The sequence below is a fragment of the Macrobrachium rosenbergii genome, chromosome 40, assembly GCF_040412425.1.
Source record: "Macrobrachium rosenbergii isolate ZJJX-2024 chromosome 40, ASM4041242v1, whole genome shotgun sequence".
NCBI lineage: Eukaryota > Metazoa > Arthropoda > Malacostraca > Decapoda > Palaemonidae > Macrobrachium > Macrobrachium rosenbergii.
The window spans coordinates 2,636,700-2,660,280 of NC_089780.1; the positions used below are offsets into that span (position 1 = coordinate 2,636,700).

General features: G+C 36.4%; 1 long non-coding RNA gene across 1 annotated transcript in view; it reads left to right on the forward strand.

Moving 5' to 3' along the window:
• The window catches only part of LOC136826041 (uncharacterized), an 855,957-nt gene that overhangs the window by 431,481 nt on the left and 400,895 nt on the right, over positions 1-23,581 (forward strand). Inside the window, exon 3 of the long non-coding RNA XR_010849509.1 lies at positions 14,354-14,409. This is a non-coding gene — a long non-coding RNA (uncharacterized lncRNA). The remainder of the gene's footprint in view (positions 1-14,353; positions 14,410-23,581) is intronic.

Consider the following 23,581-nt stretch of genomic DNA (forward strand, 5'->3'; position numbering starts at 1 on the left):
GACTTTAGAAAACAAGCAATTTCACTATGAAAACATATTTAATACAAAAAAAAGTATACCTTAGTTTTACCAGACCACTGAGCTAATTAACAGCTCTCCAAGGGCTAACAAACACAATAACTAAATACTTTGATTTCACAAACTTGAATCTTGATTTTACAAAAGTGAATTGATGAAGGACACGCAACTCGGTTAGTTTAGTTTTACGAGCTCAGTGAATAAATCCAGTGATTTTTAACTGTATGATTGATTCAATTAATAGAACAAAAGACTCTGTCGAAAAATTTGATAAAGAAAGAATACTCAAACTCAAAATATTTTGATTTTGAAATCTAACATCAAAATATTCTAATATAGAAAAACTGAACACGCTAAAAAATACTTCAAAATTACAATTGTGAAATGATACGGGACGGGACAGCACTCAAAATTCACTGATCAGTAGGCCTAACTAGGTTTCATTAGCTCCATATGACTATAAAGTAAATTGAATTTAACTTATGATTCAGTTTACAGAACAATAATTCGTGTATGCATGTATATATGCATTACCTTAATTTTTATGACAATTTAGATGCAGCTCATCAAGCTCTACTCAGTCAATTCCATCTTTATATAATTTACAATACATCAGACGTCATCCTTTTAAGAAGATTGATATTTGGATTAAAGCTGCTGCAAGTTTCCTTTCTTAAATACCGTTTTGAATGCAATAGTCCTATCAATGTCTTGGTAGACAATCTGTTTCTTTGCTTTGTCTTAATGATATTTACAGCACAGAAAATTCTCTCTGCAGCTGCACTCGAATGAGACAAACTAAGCAGACAGGAGACAAAATATGACAAGAGAGGAAACTTGGGGTTGTCGTCTCCAGCTTTGATTGTGCTAACATGTTGCCAAGAAACTTCAGCATTGATACCTGAAGGAACCTGCAATTCAGCTTTTCAAGATTTCTCCATTCTCCATCGATCTGGTTCATCTCATTAGGTTTCATTAGATTTGGAAATAAACTAACTAAAGGTGCAATGGAAGGAACAGTTTTCTTCAAGATAGAACTAGGATCTATCATATACATTTGTTTAAGGATGGGGCAACGAAATGGTAATCTAACATATTTGGATTACACTCTCTATTAAGAAATTCAAGCAGCGTTGCCGAAATGCATCAAGGTCACGTTCTGACAAACCTTTTGTGTGTGTCATTAGCTATTGCTGCCATAACTTTGGCTCCCGAGTAGATTTTATTGAGAGGCACAAAGTTTCTTGGATCTTGTTGAAACCCACAGTACTTATCAACAATTTGTGAATGACAAATTGTTGATAAGCACTGTGTGTTTCAACGTTTGTCATGTGGCGGATGCTTTTGGTCTTGTTTCCTGATATATATTAGAAATTCAGATGGCAAAGTTCTTATAAAATATGCAGAAGAGTGTGTACTCCAAAATAAGGGCTAATTTTCTTTTATTATTTTATTTCTTTGCTTTTTAATTAGAGGGCTGATGAATGCCGTCTCCTTTATTGAAAATGTATACTGTAACGCATATCCTTTCTAGGAACATCATTTGAACCAGATTAAAGAAGTAATTATCACGGCTCAGCATAGAAAATCAAGAGTTCGTTTTGGCGATGTAATAGTCCATTAGCAAGACCATCATAGCTGGTAATTGGAGTTCTTTTCGCTTTGTTTTTGCAGTTTCCCCGTCTGAGTTCCTCTTCTCCTCTTTCACGCACCTCTTAAAGAATTTTTAGGATCGTTTCTCCTGCCTCTCCTCTTTGTTGTGAGCTCATCATCGACTCCTTCAACAGTTCTTCTCTTCTGGCAAAAGGAAAGTTAAAAAAAAAAAAAAATTGAGATGATGGCGGTGCCTCTCTTGAGATTTACCATAGATTTTTCGGTGAGATTTCCTGGTAGTTCTTACATATGTTTCTGTGAGAGAGAGAGAGAGAGAGAGAGAGAGAGAGAGAGAGAGAGAGAGAGAGAGAGAGAGACTTTTTGCTTTTGGTAAGCTACATTGACAAATTTCCAGTACTTTCCTATACTGACGCGTATGTTTCTGTTGATGAATAGGATCTTATGAAAATTTCACAGGTGTTCATTATTTTTCTTTTCTTTGTATCGTCTTATGAAGTAGTTGTATTTAAGTTATATTTGCATGGAACGCTTATGAGTGTTATTTGTTGGTCAGACTTTCATATAATTTTAATGGTCCGGTTTTGGGCATAAATTGACCAAGAAGACACAGGTACAAAGATATGAAAATGCCAAAATCCCATGTCGATTTTGTAAAGACTTTGGATGTGGCAAAAAAACAAAAAAAGAAACAATTAATTGGTCTGGTTCCATAATTTGTTGAGTGACGTAAGAGTATTAAACAAATTAAAGATTATGCTGAACAATAAATGCCTTGAGGCAGTACCCGAGTGAATTGCTTGGTTAGTGTGCAACATTCACTCGATAAATGTGCGTGATGGTAGGGTAGACTGCAGAATTTCCTGCTTCTGCCATTAAGATTTTTTTTAATCAAATCTTTTGCCTCATAGGCTGCAAATTCACCGTAATCAAATTCCTTTTTTGTATTTTACTTTTCATTGGCCATTACGTAGACAGTAGGCAGATGGATTAAAGTTCTTCGCGCTCTGTGAGGTAATTCCAATTTGTTTGTTTTGGAAGGTTTAGTTTGGATTCGTGTGAAGATGCTTATAACTGTGCCAGAGGCTGCTCGATTTTGGCGTCATTAAAACAGGAAACAATTCGCTTAAATCAGCAGAATGAAAAACATAACATTATCATCGGGGTTAATTATAGTTTCCCCTTCTTCGGAGTCGTCGTCTTAAAAGGGATTAGGACACGACTGATCCCGGATTCCCAACAGTACTGTCGCTTTTACCGCGGCTTCCGTACCCCCAAAGCAATTTCCATTAGCGCCCTGAATAACCTAGATTTAGTATCTGGGTGGAATTGATCGCGCCCTGTGTTTTGTATGTTTGAGTGCGGCGCAAAAGTCACATATCAAGAATTAGGTTGCACGTTATTGGCCGTTTTGGGGAAGATATTGCGTCGAGGTCGTAACTGTTAAATACAATGAAAGGTGTGAGAGTCCCCCCACCTCCCCCAGACTTATATATATTTACATGTTAGCGTTTATTGGAGTTCCATTAGTATCGATTTCGCCCTCAAAGGGCACCGTCGGACTGGGACCCGGATGATTTCCGCATCTCATGATTTTTTTTTTTTTTTCCATTTTCACTTGACTATGAAAATATCTGTATAACTAAAACACCTGCTGTCGATTAGGTCATTTTATCATGTTGAAATAAATTTTCACTCAGGAGTACCACGGTGACTCATAAACTTAAGGTCCTAAAACTCAAGTCCTTTTAAAGGCCGAGAGAGAGAGAAAGGAAGGTGAGAGTTGGGCAGACTGGGAAAGGAATTCCGGTTCGTGATCTTTTTCGACTTCATTCGAGTACTGCCTCAAACCATTCATTGTTCAGTGTATTCTTTAATCTGTTTAATACGCTCACATCACTCGACAAATTTTGCAACCAGACCAGTTAATGGTTTCTTGTTTTGCCACATAAACACTACCAAAGTCTTTAGAAAATCAACCTGGGATTTTGGCACTTTCATATCTTTGTACTTGTGTCAATTTATACCCAATACCGGACCATTAAAATTATATGAAGTAGAGTTTGACCAACAAATAACACCCATAAGCGTTCCATGCAAACATAACTCAAATACAACTTCATAAGACGATACAATGAAAAGAAAAATAATGAACACTTGTGAAATTTTCATAATATCCTATTATGAACTACAGGGCTTACAACCCGTTCTTCCCGGCAGAGGGGAGATTGAACCATAATTATCTAAGGGAGTTGAGTTAATAAATTTCTAAGACACATTTTAGTCAACGTATTTGCCGCTAAAGTTAGAGATTAATTGTACCGATTTCTGCAGCACAAGATGTAAGATAATACTTATTGCTTTAATAAAACGCCCAACACCTTAAGCATTTTGGTCACTACGGTCGTTTAATGTATTTAATGTGTGCATGTATTCCAGTGTAAAAGCTTAAGCCTTGCACAGGTTTTATCTCTTAAATTTAATTTTCATTCATTCGTCACCACGCGAATGACCTATTTGGTCCCAGCTCTTGGCCTATGGCCTAGACCTGGTATTTCATCCTAATCCTTCGGGCCAGCCCTATGAATAGGGCTGATTGTCAGCTCAGTGGTCTGGTTAAACTATTTTAATAATAATGACTACGGTAGTTTGAAAATTTGGGAATCGACTTCTAATGCATTACGGGATAAATTTGAACCTAACGCTATGACCAAACGGTCCTCTCACTGTCGTGTTTCAGCTGTTTTTGGAGAGCTGGGTGAAACGAGAAGAATACAATGGCGTGCTCTTCTCTCTCTTCTTTGTAGTTCCGTCTTTATGTAAGATGGTGTTCTTATACAGAAATTGTCTGCCATAAATATTATAAAATGAAGAAAGTAATTATTTCTTGGTAATTGTGTTCAAATTGTTTCTCAAAAACGGGCCCATTATATTTTCGTTTGAGAGAAAAAAAGAGAGAATCTTTCTGTTTAACGCTATTGCTAGAGAAAGATTACTTTCGAAGAGCCGCGTGTATTACGTAATGGAGATGAATCTTCTCAAGATCATTTCTTTCCCCCTTCGTTTTCACTACCTGCTCTCAGAAGTTGCCATATTCCTTCTCTAAAAACGCGTGGTTAAGCTAAGAAAACGAAATCCTGATGTAATTTAAACAACTATAATAGTAAGAAAGGGAGATAATCATCAGTAATTAAGACGCGTGGTGGAAAACCGGGAGCCACTGGCAAGCATGGCCTCTTAATGGTTGTCCTTCCTTGGAAACTTGTGTGCGTTCCCGAGAGACAAAAGAACCTGGAAATAGTGAGAGACTGGAGGCTGAGAGAGGCTCGTTGTAGCCTTCCAGTTCATTAAGTTGCTCCTCTGGAATCCTACTAAGGTTAGATTTTACCTGTCAGTCTCGCCTGGAAATTTCCTTGGATTTTTGTCCTCTTCGTTTTTCTTTCTTTCCTTTTCTCCCTTCTTTTCTCGCGGGTTCTCTTTCGTTTTTCTTGTCAGCTGTCTTCGTTGTCGTTTAATATTCATTTTTCCTCATTTTATTTTATATCTTTATTTTTACTCATTTATACGAGCATGAATTCTGTGAATGATGTTAAGTGTTACATAAAATTTAGTAATTATGCAGCAGTTCTGAATCAGTCAGTGAAACTAAATTTGCCTGTAATTTCCACATGATGAATATATGTTTATTCAACTTTCCTCCATGATATGAGGTTTATATTGCTTTTTTTCTAAACGGTTGGGGTACATATAAGGTCAAGGCGTTTGTGTGAGGATTGTAGAAGATTCAGAGTAATTAGTGAATACCTTTTTGTAATGATGGTAGTGAAATTAATTACACTGTATAATAACGTAGTACATGTAATTAATGATAATGAGATCTTACTGGATGGCAAGGACGATGATAATCATTACAATTTAAATAGTTTAGGTATAGTGCAATATTGTTACCATCTGGTCCACGTGCTTCTAATAGGACTGATAAAAAGAAGGCGTCTGTTGGATGAGTTTGATAAACTTCAGAGGATTTTGAAAAGAATGTTCATATCTAATAGAATGAATAGTGAAATACAGGTGCAAGGTTAGTTTTAATTTTCTGAAAAGAAAACTATTGTGCCGGCTTTGTCTGTCCGTCCCCACTTTTTTCAGTCCGCGCTTTTTCTGTCCGACCTCAGGTCTTAAAAACTACTGAGGCTAGAGGGATACAAATTGGTATGATGATCATCCATCCTCCAATCATCAAACATATCAAATTGCAGCTCTCTAGCCTCAGTAGTTTTTATTTTATTTAAGGTTAAAGTTAGCCGTAATCGTGCTTCTGGCAACGATATACATGATAGTTTCATGGGCCGCGCCTCATACAGCATTATACCGAGACCACAGAGAGAGAGATCTATTTATAGTGGCCGTGATTATACGCTGTACAGAAAACTCGATCGCGCCGAAGAGAGTTCGGTGCATTTTTTTTACTTGTTTACATTATAAATTTCATTTTCATCTATTCTTCACCACGCGAATGACCTATTTGGTCCGAGTTCTAGGCCTCTGGCCCAGACCTGGTATTTCATCCTAGTCCTTCGGGCCAACCCTATGAATACAACTGATGGTCAGCTCAGTGGTCTGGTTAAACTATCTTGATAATATAATAGTAAAATAATACGCGCACACAAACCAATAAGTGAACAAGCAACGAGAGTTTGCGTATCAACTTCTAGATACTTTGGAACCTGGATTTAATACTTACCTTGTTTACTTATGTCGTTGTGCCGCTGGCTGGCTCTTCATGGATTGGAAGAGGTTGCTTTTGAGTCTTTCCGTGTACGATGTAGGAAAGTGAAGTGGCTTCTGTCGTCTGGCACATTTTAAAATTTATTTTTTAGTTTCCCATTTTAATTTAATACGGTGTCAATAACCTAGGTGTTGTGACGCCAGTTTTAGTGGCCATAATCAATCGGTCAGTCAATCAACCAGTCAGTCTTGTCCGAAATTTATTTAACTGTGATCAGAGTTGTTTATTATTATTATTATTATTATTATTATTATTATTATTATTATTCGTGAAATGGCTCTAAAGTACCTGCTTTAACTACATTTGTTAGATTTGGTTGTTTTAATAAAATTTCAAGTGAATAATGGGAACATCTGATCAGATTCCATTGACGGAACATGTGGTCCAAGCTCCGTCAGTTATTTGTATCCATTTGACTAGTTTTATAAGTATCAGGTTGTCGTGATTTTTGTTGACCGAGGAAAGTATGTTTGACTTTGCATAGTTATGGTGCATACAGAATACTTCCAGTTGTGGTTTATATAAAAATCCTCAGTATAAGTGTTGCATTTACAATATTCAGCGTTCACATTCATGTGCCAACTACTTCTGCTGTTTTTCATGTGGTTTAGTCTTTAAGCACTATGAAAAAATTTTCAATGTATGATTTGTGCTAATCCGCTTGTGATCAGTCATTTCATACATATAAGATTATGTTCCACATTTACTTCAGATGTTCGGCCTTTCATTTGAAACTCATGCGTGTACTTTATATTCATGTATGATTACTTAAACGTGCTCTGCGTAGGCATCTAATTGTTTTATTCCTGAAAAACGGTTTCCCGGCCGTCTTACCTACTTTCTTTCGTCTCGTTCCTCTCCTCCAATGTCTCCGCCATGCGCACGAGTGTCGACAAAAATTCCACCATATCGCGGAGAAAAGAATAGTTTAGAATTTTTCCTTCTTTTCCCCTTCCTCCTTATTATTTTCACGTCCTTTTTTCTCATTTTATCGTTTTCTCTCCTCTTTTTTTCTTTGCCTGTAGGGGATCCAAGTCCTCGAGATGTGACAACCACAGCAGCACGTCCCTCTCCATTGTTATCGGAGGAATCCTGAAGGCTTCCGAAATCAAGATCTGAAGTGTCCTCAGAGATTGATTTCCTTTTCTTTCCCTCTTTCTAATCTCCCGCGCCCTCTGGGGCCGTCTCCCTCCCCGACCTCCCACCCACCAATCCCAGAGTCTTCGTTCAAGGAGGATTCTTTGAGAGAGAGAGAGAGAGAGAGAGAGAGAGAGAGAGAGAGAGAGAGAGAGAGAGAGAGAGAGAGAAAGTAAGCTAAAGAAAGATTGCGAGAGAACGTACTGGACTAGATGGATACTTAAGGCCATTAAACCTTATATTTTTAAAGGTTTTATTCCTGTCTAAGGCCTCTTTAGGAAAAATATTTTCAAACATTTGTATTTGTTGGGTTTGTTCCTAATTCCCCAAGTAAGAATCTGAGGTTTCTTTTAGCGTCTGCGTTCTCTCTCCCTCCCTTTTGCAAACGTATTGACCGTGCATTTCTTATACACATTCCGTTGAATTATATAGCCAATTCGCTTTCTAATATTAAACCCTTTTTTGGGGCTGTTAAACTGCTTCATTGTCAGTAAAAGAATTTATTTCGTATAATATTTTTTTTGCCTGTGTTTTGTTTTCGGACTGAATATTTATATTTATGATTCTGATATAATCCCATTTCTTACACCAAAAATTATTACCTTCCATGTCCGGAATTTTGTTGTTTTGACGTTGATGTTTACTTTTGCTGCTAACATTTCCCAATTTTTTCGTTATTCGATTTTTATTAAAAGATTCCAGCTCAAAGAGAGAGCTCTGTTTTTCAACTTTATGAAAGTTTTCATCAGTGATCTCATGATCAAGTGTGTGTGAAAAATTATATACTCTGAGTCTTTTATTTAAATTCTCTCGACTTAACTCTTCCGAGAACTTGCTTTTAGGTTTGTACTTCAAAGTTCGCTCGCTCTCTCTCTCTCTCTCTCTCTCTCTCTCTCTCTCTCTCTCTCTCTCTCTCTCTCTCTCTCTCTCTCTCTCTCTCACACACATTTGTTTTTATGATATCTCTTCCAAGTCATGATATTTCGAGGTAGAAACGCTCTTGGATCTGTGAAAGCTTTTTCATACCTGGCTTTCAAAGGATGTGGACTGACTGTTGTTTCCAGTACTGGCATACAGGGATGAGTTTGTGAACGTATGGTGCTTATTAATGTCAACATACAGTCGCATAGGGGATAGCGTATACAAACCCCCCAGTTTTGATCCATTTCTGGTTATATCTCGTTGATAAATTTTTTCCCATTATTCTTATGCCCGTTTGTTGTTGAGTTGTGACTTGTCACATCAAAAGTTTATCCTTCCAAATTTTGTGTGACGACCCTCAAATACTGTGACTCCAAAGTATTTCACAGCCTTGAAACACTATCTCCCTACCCAGAGTGGGTTTAGAGACACTGCTTGCTGGGCAAAACACAATCAGAAAATATAAACCAACAAACAGTGTGTGGGATTATGCTGTTTAGTGGGCGAACCTCTACATAATGTCTGCACACCATGTTTTACGACATTAAGAAATTCGTTCCTACCTGTTATGTGCAGGATTGGTAACCCATACAATAGAGTGTCTGCACCCAGTATTTCACAGGCATCGAAAATGTATCAATAAAAAGTTGTGAAGGGTGACAGAATTTTTGATGAGTGAGCCAGCTTACAATGTGCTCCCACACAGTATTCCTAAGCCATGAAAAAGTGCCCCACCAATCACTACCATTTGCATATGTGATTACACTCTATACCTTTTTAGTGTGTATGTAAGGAAGCATGAGCAAATATATTTATTGTATGTATGAGTTTCAGTATGAGAGCATGTGCCTATGTGCAGTTTTTAATTTCATTTTAATTCGTTCATCGTCGTTCTGAATGACCTATTGGGTCCTCGTGCTTGGCCGCAAGCCTAGACCTGGTATTTTAATCTAATCCTTCGGGCTAACCCTTTGAGAGCTGAAAGTCAGCTCAGGGGTCTGGTTAAACTACTTTAATAATAATAATAATAATAATAATAATAATAATAATAATAATAATAATAATAATAATAATAATAATAATAATAATAATAATAATAATAATAATGCAGCAAGGTGCTGAGTCTATCAGATTATGTACCCCACACAATATTTCATGGTCATCAGAAAATTCATCCGTACAAAACTGAGAGGGAACGCATTACTTGGCAAGTGAACCATCAAATAGTGTTCGTTCACAGTGTATATCTCCACCATGAAAGTGGCCCTACAAGTTTTTTGTAATGGCATACTATTTTCTTGGCAAACCCCCAAATATTATTTCATGGTCTTGCAAAATATTTTACTTACATAGTTTGGTGGCTTCCCCATCAAATAGTGTTTCCACAAAATATGAGAGCTTCCCCAAAGTATTTCACAGCCACCACAATGTGTACTTACAAAATATGTGGTCATGTCCTCTGATAGTAATATCTCACAGTATTTCATGGCTATCAAACATGCATCTTTACTAATTGTATGTATAGACACTGTTTGATGTGAGAGCTATCAATTGTTGCATACTACACAGGCTTTAACTGTCAGAAAAAAAAACACATGACTAGAAATTGCATGTGGGAACAAACTATATCTGACAGGGGAATTATCAAATCCTGTGCCCCATTTAGTTGCCTATGTAATTTTATTGCTGCGTTAATAACTTGGATGTTGTGGCCCCAGTTTTAGTAGCCATAAATCAAATCAAATACCGACAGTTTTTCATGGCCATCAGAAAGTATACCTCTACTATTTGTTTGGGGGACACCATTTGATGGGCAAACCATAAAATAATGTGCTCACCAGAGTACCTCACAGCTATCAAAAAATGTATCATAAGTTTATCACATGAAAATCATAAAAAAATATCTGATTACTTCTTACATTTATGTAGTATATAATAATTTGTAAATTTTTGTTGCTCCTTTGTTGCATTTAACGTAAGTAAACGCAAATCGTCCAAAGGTCATAATGGACGTGCTTGTAGTATTTATCTTACGGGTGCATAAATTGTAATATTTTGCTAAGTTGCTAGGCCTTGGTTTGCTCGAAGCCCTCTGGGTCTTGATATGGAACCATGGGGGTGCTGGTAAGTTGGTGTGGGTCAGAGAAGGTGGCGGAGTTGATTTGACCACCTATAGTGGTGTTTGCTGCATGATGTAGTGAAAGCGGTTTAATTGGATCATTTAGAGGTATGTATTAGCACGTGGCACTGAATTTAACTGTGGTTGATTGTCTTGATTTCATTAGATATTGATGGGTAGAGAATTAACATCCCTCACATTATTTTGCTGGCATGGTCTGTTCTATGTTCCAGAGTTCTAGAACACAGGGGCAGTGCAGTTGGGTGGAATTTGTTCCATACATTGGAGTGGGTGTCATTCTTATGGAGGTAGTGATTCTATATGGTGCTTAAGGTTCTCAAGGAAGGAATTTGGAAAGATACATTGCAGTCATTCCTATATGTTTATGGAGTTCATTAACAGGGTATTGGAACTGGTAAGCCATGTTGCATCTCTTCAGATTTCTACAAGCGGGACCAGGTTTTCATTCAGGAACAGATTGCTGGTCTCCAGTTTTTGTAAAATAGGTTGAAGGCTTTGTGGAGTAGTCTGGGCATGTGGGGGAAATATGATTAGTGATGATCACTGATGCTGTTGTTCTATTGTTGTCAATTACTTTTCAGTGCAGGTCCAGTTCTGTTGATCAACCTGATGATTAGGAAACTCATTAAGAACAAAAATTCTCTTTATTTCTATTTCCGGACAATCTTACTTCCTCATGATAAGGGGTAAATGTCTGTCTTTCATTGCCTCGTGGAGCACGTGCAGAGGGCACAGAGGCATTGGGCCTGGATTACTGATTTTGTTGCTCTCAGAGGTGGAATGACATGTTGGGGTCCAGGTAAATTTCTCAAGGAATGGGAAAATCCCATCACAGCCCCTTTCAGGTGAACTTGAAAGCTGAGAACTAGGAATTGGCAAGAGGACCCATAAGGGATATTCCATCACCACTTCCTTTCATGGTCAGTAAAGTTGGCCTCTGAAATGTTGAAGTCTTTGTTCGTATTTCTAAGGGAACCTTAGGTCTTCTTTTTGGAATATTGAAGTTGGGCGTATCAATCTTCCCATAAATGCAAGTTGAGAAGTTTGTACGTCAGTATTATGATCTCGCCTCTTCGAGACCAACAGGTTCTATACAAAACAAGCAATTGGGCTGTAATGACTGACGAGAGGTGACAAACAAAGGAGGAAGGAGTAGAACAAAACCAAAAAAAAGTGACCTTAATATTAATATATTTACAACAAGTTATATACATAATATACAGTGAGTCAGGTTCAATTTAACATATATCAAAATGAGTCATTTACCAAAAATTGCATTACTAAAAATGGTTCTGAAGGAAAATTTAACATCCAAAATACATCAATATCAAAATTGATTAGTTACATTCAAAAACGAGTCTTAAGCAAAACTCAACGCTTATAAAAAACAATGAATCATCAAAATTACACACTTAGTCGAAAATGAGTCAGCTTCAAAAATAGAATTATAAGACGTTAGCAGCAAAATTAAATACATTAATCAACACACACTTAGTCGAAAATGAGTCAGCTTCAAAAATACAATTATAAGAAGTTAGCAGCAAAATTAAATACATTAATAAACAGGCAGCATAAATATAAGAAAAAGCAGCACAAAACATAATGCCAATAATAAAAAAAAATTGTAAAGTAACGATTACAACAAATACATAATCAAGCAGCATCAAGGAACAGTACTGACGTCCTTCTCCAACATCGGACGACCACGACAGAGTCGAAACGACAACCATCTCTTCCTTAAAAACAGCGCTGACGTCGTCATCCAATACCGACGACCATGACAGAGCCGACACGGCAACCATCTCTCCGCTTCTCTGCTGCCGGGACCTGACTCTCAGGTACGAATACCTGCTGCTGCTACCCCAACTGACTCGCTGCTGCCCTGGACCACCGGTCGTTCCGCCCTCCAGAACCTGACTCGTTGTTGCTACGAACCTGACTGGCGAAGTCTGACCCCATCCACCATATTTCAACTCGCCAGCAAGAAAAACAAACGCAAAAAGGCAACAACCCACCAAGGGAACAATCGGTAAACGATTGTTCCTAACAGTCAAGTTAGCCAGACTGAAGTTATAGGGGTAAAGCAAGTCCAGGATATGGAAAGTGAGTGTTTGTAAGGTTAGTAGTTTGAAGTTATTGATTTGTTCATGTGAAGTCATGAGAAAAGTGCTGAATCATTGGCAGAATAGAAGAAACTAAAATTAGTAAAGCTCAATAAAAGTTTAAAAGAAGAAAGGAATTTCTGTGGTACTGTGAAATAAAAAGTTGAGATGTAAAATGAGATTGTTTAGCCAGTACTCCTGTATGGAAGTGGGATATGAATGAAAGACAAAAGAGTGAAATCAGATGCACCGGTTGCATAGATTGTGAAATAAGAAGGGGTAAAAAGCTGATATACAGAGATAACCACACTTGAGACACAGGAGAAAGGTTATCATAATTGAAAAGGTGTATCAGAGTCTTTGAGGTGGTTTGATTATGTGGAGAGAATAAAAAAAAAGGATAGGGAATAATTCAGATGTATGGAGGAGACCAAGACCAATGTTTGGGTGGATGGTGTGTAATAGGGGTTTGAATTGAAAGTCTTAATATAGACGAAGTGTGAGAGTACATGTACGATAAAGCGACTGGCCCAGTGGAGGTAGTGGAGATCAGCGCTTTGCTGACAAACACTTTATGTAAGTATATGAAATATCTGATATTGCGGATACAGCAGTGACTTTGCAAAGTCATTTCTTCTTATAGTGATGACATTAGATAACAAAACGAACCTAAATAAGAAAGTTTCTGGAACATCCATTCTTTCATCCAGTACTGAAAATTTCAACATTACCTGTAACATTACTCTGCTCTACAGCCACCGCTTTAATGGGGAAAATAAGTGTTAACTTTCATTAAGATTCTCAGACAGGTCAGGTCAGGCAAAATATGAGGTACTTAGTTAAAATCTTAGGTGAACAGACACACATCGCATGCATGTAGGCTTTGCTGGAATTTTCCATTCTGATTCACCACGTACGGGGATCGGACTATAATTCTGTTATAAAGAGCAAGACAAAAGTATCAAAATTTTTTCTCCTAAAAAAATGTGTGTATACAGTATGCACACACACATACATACATATATAATTAAATTTCTGACTCACATCAGGATCGAACCCAGGTCTTTCAGTTGAAAGGTAAGGGCGCCCTTGCCTTTCTATTGAAGACCTGGGTTCGACCCTGATGTGAGTCCGAAATTTATTTCTGTTCCACACGTGATTGTGTGTTGATTATTTCTATATACATACATACATACATACATACATACATACACACACACATATATATACAGTTTGTATATATATATATATATATTATATATATATATATATATATATATATATATATATATATATATATATATATATATATATATATATATATATATATATATATATATATATATATATATATATTGTGTACATTAGTCCTGCCACTATCTAGTGTGTTTCATGACAACCTAAATCATTGGTTGATTCTCTCCTGATCATTGATAAGCCAAGGTGCACAAAGCATACTAACGTTGTCATAAACCGAAGGCTTGTTCCTTTACATGCGTTCATAGAATGGAATCATTCCAATCGGTTTATCGAGAAATTATAACCGTTGGATTAACCGATAAAAAAGGGATATTTTATTAAGACCATCCTGTTGATGATAGTGAAAAATCGGCTAAAAATAGTTCATATTTATTTCAGGCGCAGTCTACTCCTCTGTGATCCGACTTCTGAGCTGATCCGACCAGCCACTCCCAGTGAGTAGGTTTATGCAGGTTTTCCTTGCATGTAAAGGCTCTGTGCATGTAAACATAGTCTTTTTCGTCGTCCACTCCGGAACATCAGCAATCTTAAAGTTCCAGAGGCGGGTAGTCGAAGCGAGAGGATCTTGATGAGGAGAGAAACGTATCAGGAATGACTCAAACTTTCACTTTACCTCCTTTCATATTCTCTTTCTTCCATCTTACTTTCCTCAACCCTCTCCTAACAATTGATTCATAGTGCAACTGCTGTGAGGTCTTCCTCCTGTTACACCTTTCAAACCTTTTACAGTCTGTTTCCCTTTCAGCGTTGAATGACCTTATAGGCACCAGTGCTTGGCCTTTGGCCTAAATTCTATATTTAATTCAATTCAAGCTCTCACAAATTACTTAAATGAGGCTGTCTTGTGAACAGACGGCAGCTCAGATGAAGAAAAGCCTTCGAATTTTTGTTAATCTATATTAGATTTTGTGTAGTTTTTGCTGATTTTTTTTTAATGTGTACTAGATTTTGTGTAGTTTTTTGCAGATTTTTGTTAATCTATACTAGATTTTGTGTAGTTTTTGCTGATTTTTTTTTAATGTGTACTAGATTTTGTGTAGTTTTTGCAGATTTTTTGTTAATCTATACTAGATTTTGTGTAGTTTTTGCTGATTTTTTTTTAATGTGTACTAGATTTTGTGTAGTTTTTGCAGATTTTTTGTTAATCTATACTAGATTTTGTGTAGTTTTTGCTGATTTTTTTTAATGTGTACTAGATTTTGTGTAGTTTTTTGCAGATTTTTGTTAATCTATACTAGATTTTGTGTAGTTTTTGCTGATTTTTTTAATGTGTACTAGATTTTGTGTAGTTTTTTGCAGATTTTTGTTAATCTATACTAGATTTTGTGTAGTTTTTGCTGATTTTTTTAATCTGTACTAGATTTTGTGTAGTTTTTGCAGATTTTTGTTAATCTATACTAGATTTTGTGTAGTTTTTGCTGATTTTTTTTTAATCTGTACTAGATTTTGTGTAGTTTTTGCGGATTTTTTGTTAATCTATACTAGATTTTGTGTAGTTTTTGCTGATTTTTTTGTTGATCTGTACTAGATTTTGTGCAGTTTTTGCGGATTTTTTTTAATCTATACTAGGTTTTTGTAGTTTTTGCGGATTTTTTGTTAATCTATACTAGATTTTGTGTAGTTTTTGCTGCTTTCCTGTAAAATGTGGATGCCTTTTGAATTCGAAAGTCTTGTTACCCAGCTATGTAGCAATCTCCCCCCCTTTTTTTTTTAAATGGTACGTTACTCTTTCTTTATATACCAACCATGTACACGGGGAATGTATTAAACATAGTATTCTCACTGATATATGAACGGTAACATTTTAAGCGAGAGAGAGAGAGAGAGAGAGAGAGAGAGAGAGAGAGAGAGAGAGAGAGAGAGAGAGAGAGTAAAACTTCCACACTCTCTTTGACAAAGTTATTTCTCTTTTTAGCAGAGAAGTCACATGAGCAAGGAAATGATAAATATATGATAAATAAATTTCACATGTGTAGACTGAGCTATAAAAGATTAAAAAGATGAAGACAAAAGGAGGAGTGATTCTTACCAATGAATACTTTTTTCTCTCGTCACATTTTCCGCTCGACTTGCACCACCTATATACTCCTCCTCCTCCTCCTCCTCCTCCTCTTGTAACAGGCGGAGGCTGGGGGGTGCTCTTGTATCTTCCTTTCCACTGTTTCTCTTCCTCCTCCACCTCCACCTCCACCAGCCTTCGTTCCTCATTCTGAATTCTTCGCAGACGACCTGAGGCGAACCACCGTGACTCTAGACATCTGTAGATGATGTATGTATCCTATAGCTACCTTTTCAGTTTTCTTCGTTCATCCGTATCTGACGTCTTCATGATAAAAAGTGCGGCCGCCTTTACAATCAGAGTGAATTTATTTACGAAATTTCGTCTTTTGTTAAAAAAAAGTTCATTTCTTAACCCTTTATAGGGTGTGGGAGTGCTGTTGTGATTAACTTGAAACTGTCATACTTTAACTCAGTATGCAATCTTCATATACAGTAGTAATCAAAGGCACAAAGTTAAGTATATCTTAGTTTAACCAGACCCCTGAGCTGATTAGCAGCTCTCCTATGGCTGGCCCAAAGGATTAGATTTATTTTACGTGGCTAAGAACCAATTAGTTACCTAGCAACGGGACCTACAGCTTATTATGAAATCCGAACCATATTACAACGAGAAATGAATATTTATCGCCAGAAATAAATTCCTCTAATTCTTCATTGGCCGGTCGGAGACTCGAACGCGGGCCAGCAGGGTGCTAGCTGAGAACGGTACCGACCCGTCCAACGAGGAACTAATCAAAGGCACAGAAATTTGATTTAATTTAAGTTATCGAACTGAAAGCCACTGAAAACCTTCATCTTTTTAATTCGACCTAGTATTAGATAGTCAGATTCATACGTAGTGTGTAAAGCAAAACCATTATGTTGTTGCTTTCCACACTGTTTGCGATGTTTTTATTTGGATTACGCCTGAATTCGTATGTCGAATTTTCATCTAAAAGCTTTACATGACCGATTACTCGGCACAATTAGTTCATGTTATGCAAGGCAGTGTGATGTTTTTGTGTTTTGTACTGGACCGATTAATACAACATTCACTAGAATCTAACTGGGTAGGTTTATAAAAGTTAAACTGAATATGTATCATTTCGCTTGCATTGATTGATTGCTGAACATAATGAGTCCCTTGACCAGTACAGAGTGTAAATAGTGGACGTTCTTTTGTGTGCGCTCACACTGTATTTGTATCCTACTAAATACAGAGATCTTACTGGACTGAGTAACTTGAGAGAAACAAAAGTCACTTAAGCATTCCTTTTACGCTCCTCCGCACGTGTTGAGCTGCCAGATCATTGCTCTTTCCTACACATACATACATACATACATACATACATACATACATACATACATACATACATACATACATACATATTCAATATCTATCCTTTAGAGTTAATTTTAGCCTCAATTGATAGAATTACGTGGGTCTTAGGTAAAGCAAGGCAATATAAACCCAATTAACCAATTAATAAACTCATCATCCTAATGACCCACTTAACACACATATATATATGTATATATATATATATATATATATATATATATGTGTGTATATATGTATGTATATATATGTATATATATATATATATGTATATATATATATGTATGTATATATGTATGTGTATGTATATATATATGTATATATATACATACGTACATACATACACACGCACGTAAGGGGCAACTATGTACATTTTCGATATTTCATTCGTCTTGCCTAAAGTTACGTCCTCAAAGAATCCTTTACTTACAAGACGTCATTAAAGAGTCTTGAGATGTTCGGTTCAAGTGCATTTCATGGTTTTATTGATATTTATGTCAAGTTCTAAAACAATTTAGAACTTTTCTCATTTTCATAGCAATGTCATATTTAGTGACATTTGGAACTAAATGCGTTATCTGGTTGTGTTAGTGTTTTATGAGGTGTTTGCACTTCCGCCATTTATTTATTTAGATATTTATTCATTTATCTGTTTTCGAGGTACCCATTCTTATTTTATAATGCATATCATAACATAAAAAAAGGACCTCACGACATCTTTATATCTCCCTCCCCACCCCAACCCCCTCTCTCTCTCTCTCTCTCTCTCTCTCTCTCTCTCTCTCTCTCTCTCTCTCTCTCTCTCTCTCGTTGTGAATATATAAATATTCAACTTCGGATTAGTTCAATTGAACAGGATCACGGACGTTGCTTTGCGTATTCAAGAGTTAAATCCATCTTCCCCATCGATTGCGTGGAATGTCTTTCAGTGACGCTTGAAATATAATGGGCGTTTCGAGAACACTTGAGAGAGAGAGAGAGAGAGAGAGAGAAATGCCTCAACAAGTGTCGAGATTCCTATTTTAATCATTTTTTCCCCTCTCCAAACTGACAGTGATATTTTTATTATTTTCTACTTCTTGACAGTCAACAAGTTCGTCACTTGGTTGTTTGCTTATTATAGATTTAGCGTTTGGCTTAGGCAGGAACCCTGTACAGTAGGCCATTTTTCATTGCTTTTATTTCGACATGGAACATCCTTTGTGCCTCGTTTAGCAGAGACTTGGCAACTACTTTGTGCGAAGATGTTCCACTGCGTAGTTTTGGGGGCCTGTAAACCTAACGAATAGTTTCCTTGGCAGTGTTATGGCTGATGATGATATAGGTAAAAGTAGGAGAAGATGCTATGCCATCTGTCCTCTTCATGCTTATCTTCGTTGAAGTGCGTAATGGTGTATTTTTATTAATGCCTTACCTTGTTCATCTCTATATATTATAAGCATTTTAATTCAACTTTCTTTTCTTGGCTTTGTTTCTTTTGTAGTTTTTTACAGTTGGGGTTTTTGGGGAAGATTTTTCCTCAATTCATATAAAAAAGTCTGACATTTCTGATTGTTTGCAAACCATAAAGGTGTCTTTTGGCCTGAAAACTCTCTCTTTCCGTCTACCCTTAGCAGGCCATAGAGATAAACCACTCGGAATTATGTTGTAATCGTAAAGTAATTCATAGATGGTTTCAGTATTAAAGTGACTCCCTGTTTCCTGTTGATGATGCTTCAAGCAAACTCAGTTTTTATCAGGCTTTCAAGAGTGAAGTCATCGAGCTGGGGTATGTGTTGAAGCACTTATGTGTTGAAGCACTTATGTGTTGAAGCACTTATGTGTTGAAGCACTTATGTGTTGAAGCACTTATGTGTTGAAGCACTTATGTGTTGAAGCACTTGTTCCATAATTCGGTTGACATTGGCTACAATGTGTTCCAGATTTTTCTCACATGTTCCAAGGTTTTTTTTTTTTATAGATTTCTGAGATTTCTGATGGTGAAAATCTTTTTCAAGCTGTCTTTTTTTTTCTCCATAGTTCTCGGCTAGCACACTGCTGGGACCGTGTTCGAATCTGTGGCCGGCCAATGACGAATTAGAGGAATTTATTTCTGGTAACAGAAATTCATTTCTCGGTATAATGTGGGCCGGATGCTTCGCAAAGAAAATCCCTTTCCATTCATTATGCTGCTGTTTATTTGCCATTACGTCAGTTGTGATGGCCTTTTTTGTTATGGCATGCTCTTTTGTTCGGGTATTTTAAAGTTTTTAACACCTCGTTGAAGGTGTTGCTATTTTTATATAATCCATCAGTTCTGGTATAAACCCTTTATTTAGCTTGTTCTTATTTTCCAGTGTTTATTATGTCTAATCCCTGTGCGTTTACGAAATTGCCTTTATGAATTATCTCGTAGATCAAATCAGTAACTGGTAGTGATACAACCAACTGATCTCACGTAAGAGGGAAACTGAGCTCTGAATATTGTCATATGGTCTACTGTTTCCAGTGTCTTAGATAAATGTGGAAATATTTATTGTGCATGAGCCGCTTGTAGCCTACAACAATTCTGGTTGCATAAATGAAACATTCCAATCCCAAGTGGACCAGGGTAGTCCAAGATCAGTGGAGAGGTAGCTATTTAAAAGACTGCGCTCAGGGCATAAATGAAACATTCCAATCCCAGGTGGACCTGGATAGTCGAAGATCAATAGAGAGGTAGCTATTTAAAGGCTGCGCTCAGGGCATAAATAAAACATTCCAAACCCAAGTGGACGTGGATAGTCCAAGATCAATGGAGAAGTAGCTATTTAAAAGACTTGAGCTCAGGGCATAAATGAAACATTCCAATCCCAATCGGACATGGGTAGTCAAAGATCAGTGGAGAGGTAGCTGTTTAAAAGACTGCGCTCAGGGCATAAATGAAACATTCCAAACCCAAGTGGACGTGGATAGTCCAAGATCAGTGGAGAGGTAGCTATTTAAAAGACTGAGCTCAGGGCATAAATGAAACATTCCAATCCCAATCGGACATGGGTAGTCGAAGATCAGTGGAGAGGTAGCTATTTAAAAGACTGCTCTCAGGGCATAAATGAAACATTCCAATCCCAAGTGGACCTGGGTAGTCCAAGATCAGTGGAGAGGTAGCTATTTTAAAGACTGAGCTCAGGGCATAAATGAAACATTCCAATCCCAATCGGACATGGGTAGTCCAAGCTCAGTGGAGAGGTAGCTATTTAAAAGGCTGCTCAGGGCATAAATGAAACATTCAATCCGAAGTGGACCTGGGTAGTCGAAGATCAGTGGAGAGGTAGCTACTGAAAAGACTGATCCCAGGGCATAAATGAAACATTCAATCCCAAGTGGACCGCGCTGTTCTTTGTGTAAAGTGACCGAGTTTATGACGTAGTTTTATTGTATGATGTGTTGTTGTTCAGTAAGTTGACGAAAATAAAGTCGAACGTGTGTAACTAATGGCATAATTCCCTGGAATTCTTGGAACAGAATTCAGAAATAAATAAGTTTAATAACCATAGACACCCAAAAAGAGTTTAGCCGTATCCAGAGAAAAACTGTAATGACTTGCGTATAGATAATTATGCTGACATTCACCAGAAAAAAACACTTCAGTCTTTTGTGAGTTCAGGAAATTATAACTGTATCTAAATTATCACTGAATATTGAAAATCATACTTTTTTATCTGTATGTAAACTGAAGCACTATATATAGATATATAATCAGGATAAATAAGTGATGCAGTGTATTTCTCTCTACTTTATACCCGCCTCTCCTAATCACTATTCAATACAGTAACTAGGTCACTAAATAAATATGAATTCATCAGGTTTCCTTAGTCTGACAAAATTGTCATAAGAAAAACATGCAGGGAAAACATAAAAGAAACATATACGTATATATATATATATATATATATATATATATATATATATATATATATATATATATATATATATATATATAATGTATATATATAATATATTATATATATATATATATATATATATATATATATATATATATATATATGAAAACTATAAAAACTATTTTAAATTGCTTTTATTAAAATGCACTAAAAAGTGAAAAATAATTTTTTGAGACACGCCAGGATTTTCTTACAGTTAATCATGTCTACAAAAATAAAAGCGTGGATGTCAAACATGGAAGGAAATGCTACAAGAAAAGAAATATATATATTTTTATCTCTTGTAGCATTTCCTTCCATGTTTGGTGCCAACGCTTTTATTTTTGTAGACTGCTTTAATTGTAAGAAAATCCTGGTGTTTCTCAAAAAAAAATTTTCACTTAGTGCATTTTAATAAAAGCCTGTTATAAAATTTTTTTATATACTTTTTAGTTTTGACAGAAACTGTAACCGATTTAAGATTGTAGCCAACGAAATTTATGTCTGTCGAGCCAAAGGAGGTTTGGAAAATCCGTAGAGTTATTTACCGACTCAAAGAAATTGTGAAAAGTCCGAAGAGTTTCATACAAATCCTGAGATACTGGGAGAGGTCATTGTAGGGTCACTAGAGGTCTAAGCTTTCCTACTGATCATGTAAGGTTGAGGTTGTAGGTTGTATTGTCACCGGGATTGAGTAACCATGCAAAATTTTCAAGTCCATCGTACGAAGGGAACAGGTCGAAAATTGAGTGACAAGATTTGACCTGGACAAACAACAAACAAACAGACAAAAAGTAAGCTAAATAAGTATGTATATATATATATATATATATATATATATATATATATATATATATATATATATATATATATATATACACGGTAACATATGTGTGTTTGCAGTATTGACCTGTAAACACAGTCCCTGCATGAGAGGAAATATGTTAATGGCAATTTTTTTTTTTTTTTTTTTTTTTTGTAGAGGATGATATACCTGCGTCTCGAACAGAAGGTTGGTAAAATCATTACTAAATAGAGAGGAAGGTTTGTGAGTAATGAAAAGCATCAGTCAAAACTGTCTCTCATAGTTCGTCGCATAGTATATGGGGTTGGTGTTGTTGTCTATGATTTAGCTGGCGCTGTGCCAGCACGGCATGTGAGGGAATGTGAAGCCTGTAGTGTTATTCTCCAGTGAACCATGATAAGATCTCATAATCTTCACATTTTCCAGAACCAGAGACGCTGTAGGTAGTGAGAGCTTATGATGGAAAAAGCTTACACATAACAAATTCTTAACTAGTGACACCAATCCCCCAAAAAGTGAATTCTGTATCCAGATGGATTGTAGATGGTTTTTCGACAGGAACACTTTTCTCTCCGTTTTTTGGGGCACATTTTTTTTTTCGTGTGCCGCCAAAACTGGCATCTTTTCTCTGAGGCGTTGTAATTACTCTCTCACGGAAGGAGATCGGCAGAGGTAATGCAGTCTCGAATTTTCATTCCCATTAAGCTTCTGGGCCCATGAATTCGTAATGAATGCTCCCGATTCGTGTTTGTTTCTTTTAATTTTATTATTTGCATATTTTTTTTCATTTCCTGTTTTCTTTTTTTGATGTCAGTCATACACTTAAAAAGGTTATACCCAAGTTTTTTTAATTATAATTTTACTGTTTATTTTTATTTCCATAATACTAATCTTATTTTATTTTCTTATATTACTAGGTTTTCATTTCGTTCTGTTTTTTTTCGTTCTTGATTTTTGTAGACCTTCGATTTTCTTGGGAAATTTGGAGGTTTGATTTGCGGTTTATCTGTCTCTCTTATGAGGGTTATGTGAAAACTGATGAACAGTTTTTAGAGATTTTTTTTTATGAAGAGTTGCCATGTTTACGTCGCAAATATGGGGATTTTGAAGTGACTTGGAGTTAGAATCTGGATGCAGGATTTCTGTCTATCACTTTCTTTGTTGCTGTTATCACAAATGTGTATGTCGCGTAGGGGACTAAAGCTATCAGTGCACCTCACGTGGCGCACTGTATTCATTGCTAAAGGTAGTTTGCAGAGTTACGTGTCAATTTATTTCAATATTCACCCACTTTAAAACCTTTTCTTGATGGCTGAAAGTTGCTTAATGCAGAGTTACGGGTCAATTTATTTCAATATTCACCCACTTTAAAACCTTTTCTTGATTGGCTGAAAGTTGCTTAATGCTATAGTTTAATGCCAGACTTTCAAAAATCAAATCATTAGTGTGTCTGCAACGGCAACTTCCTTTTCTTTGTGAAAGATAACTAAAATGACTCCTAGTGTCTTCATAGTTATGCC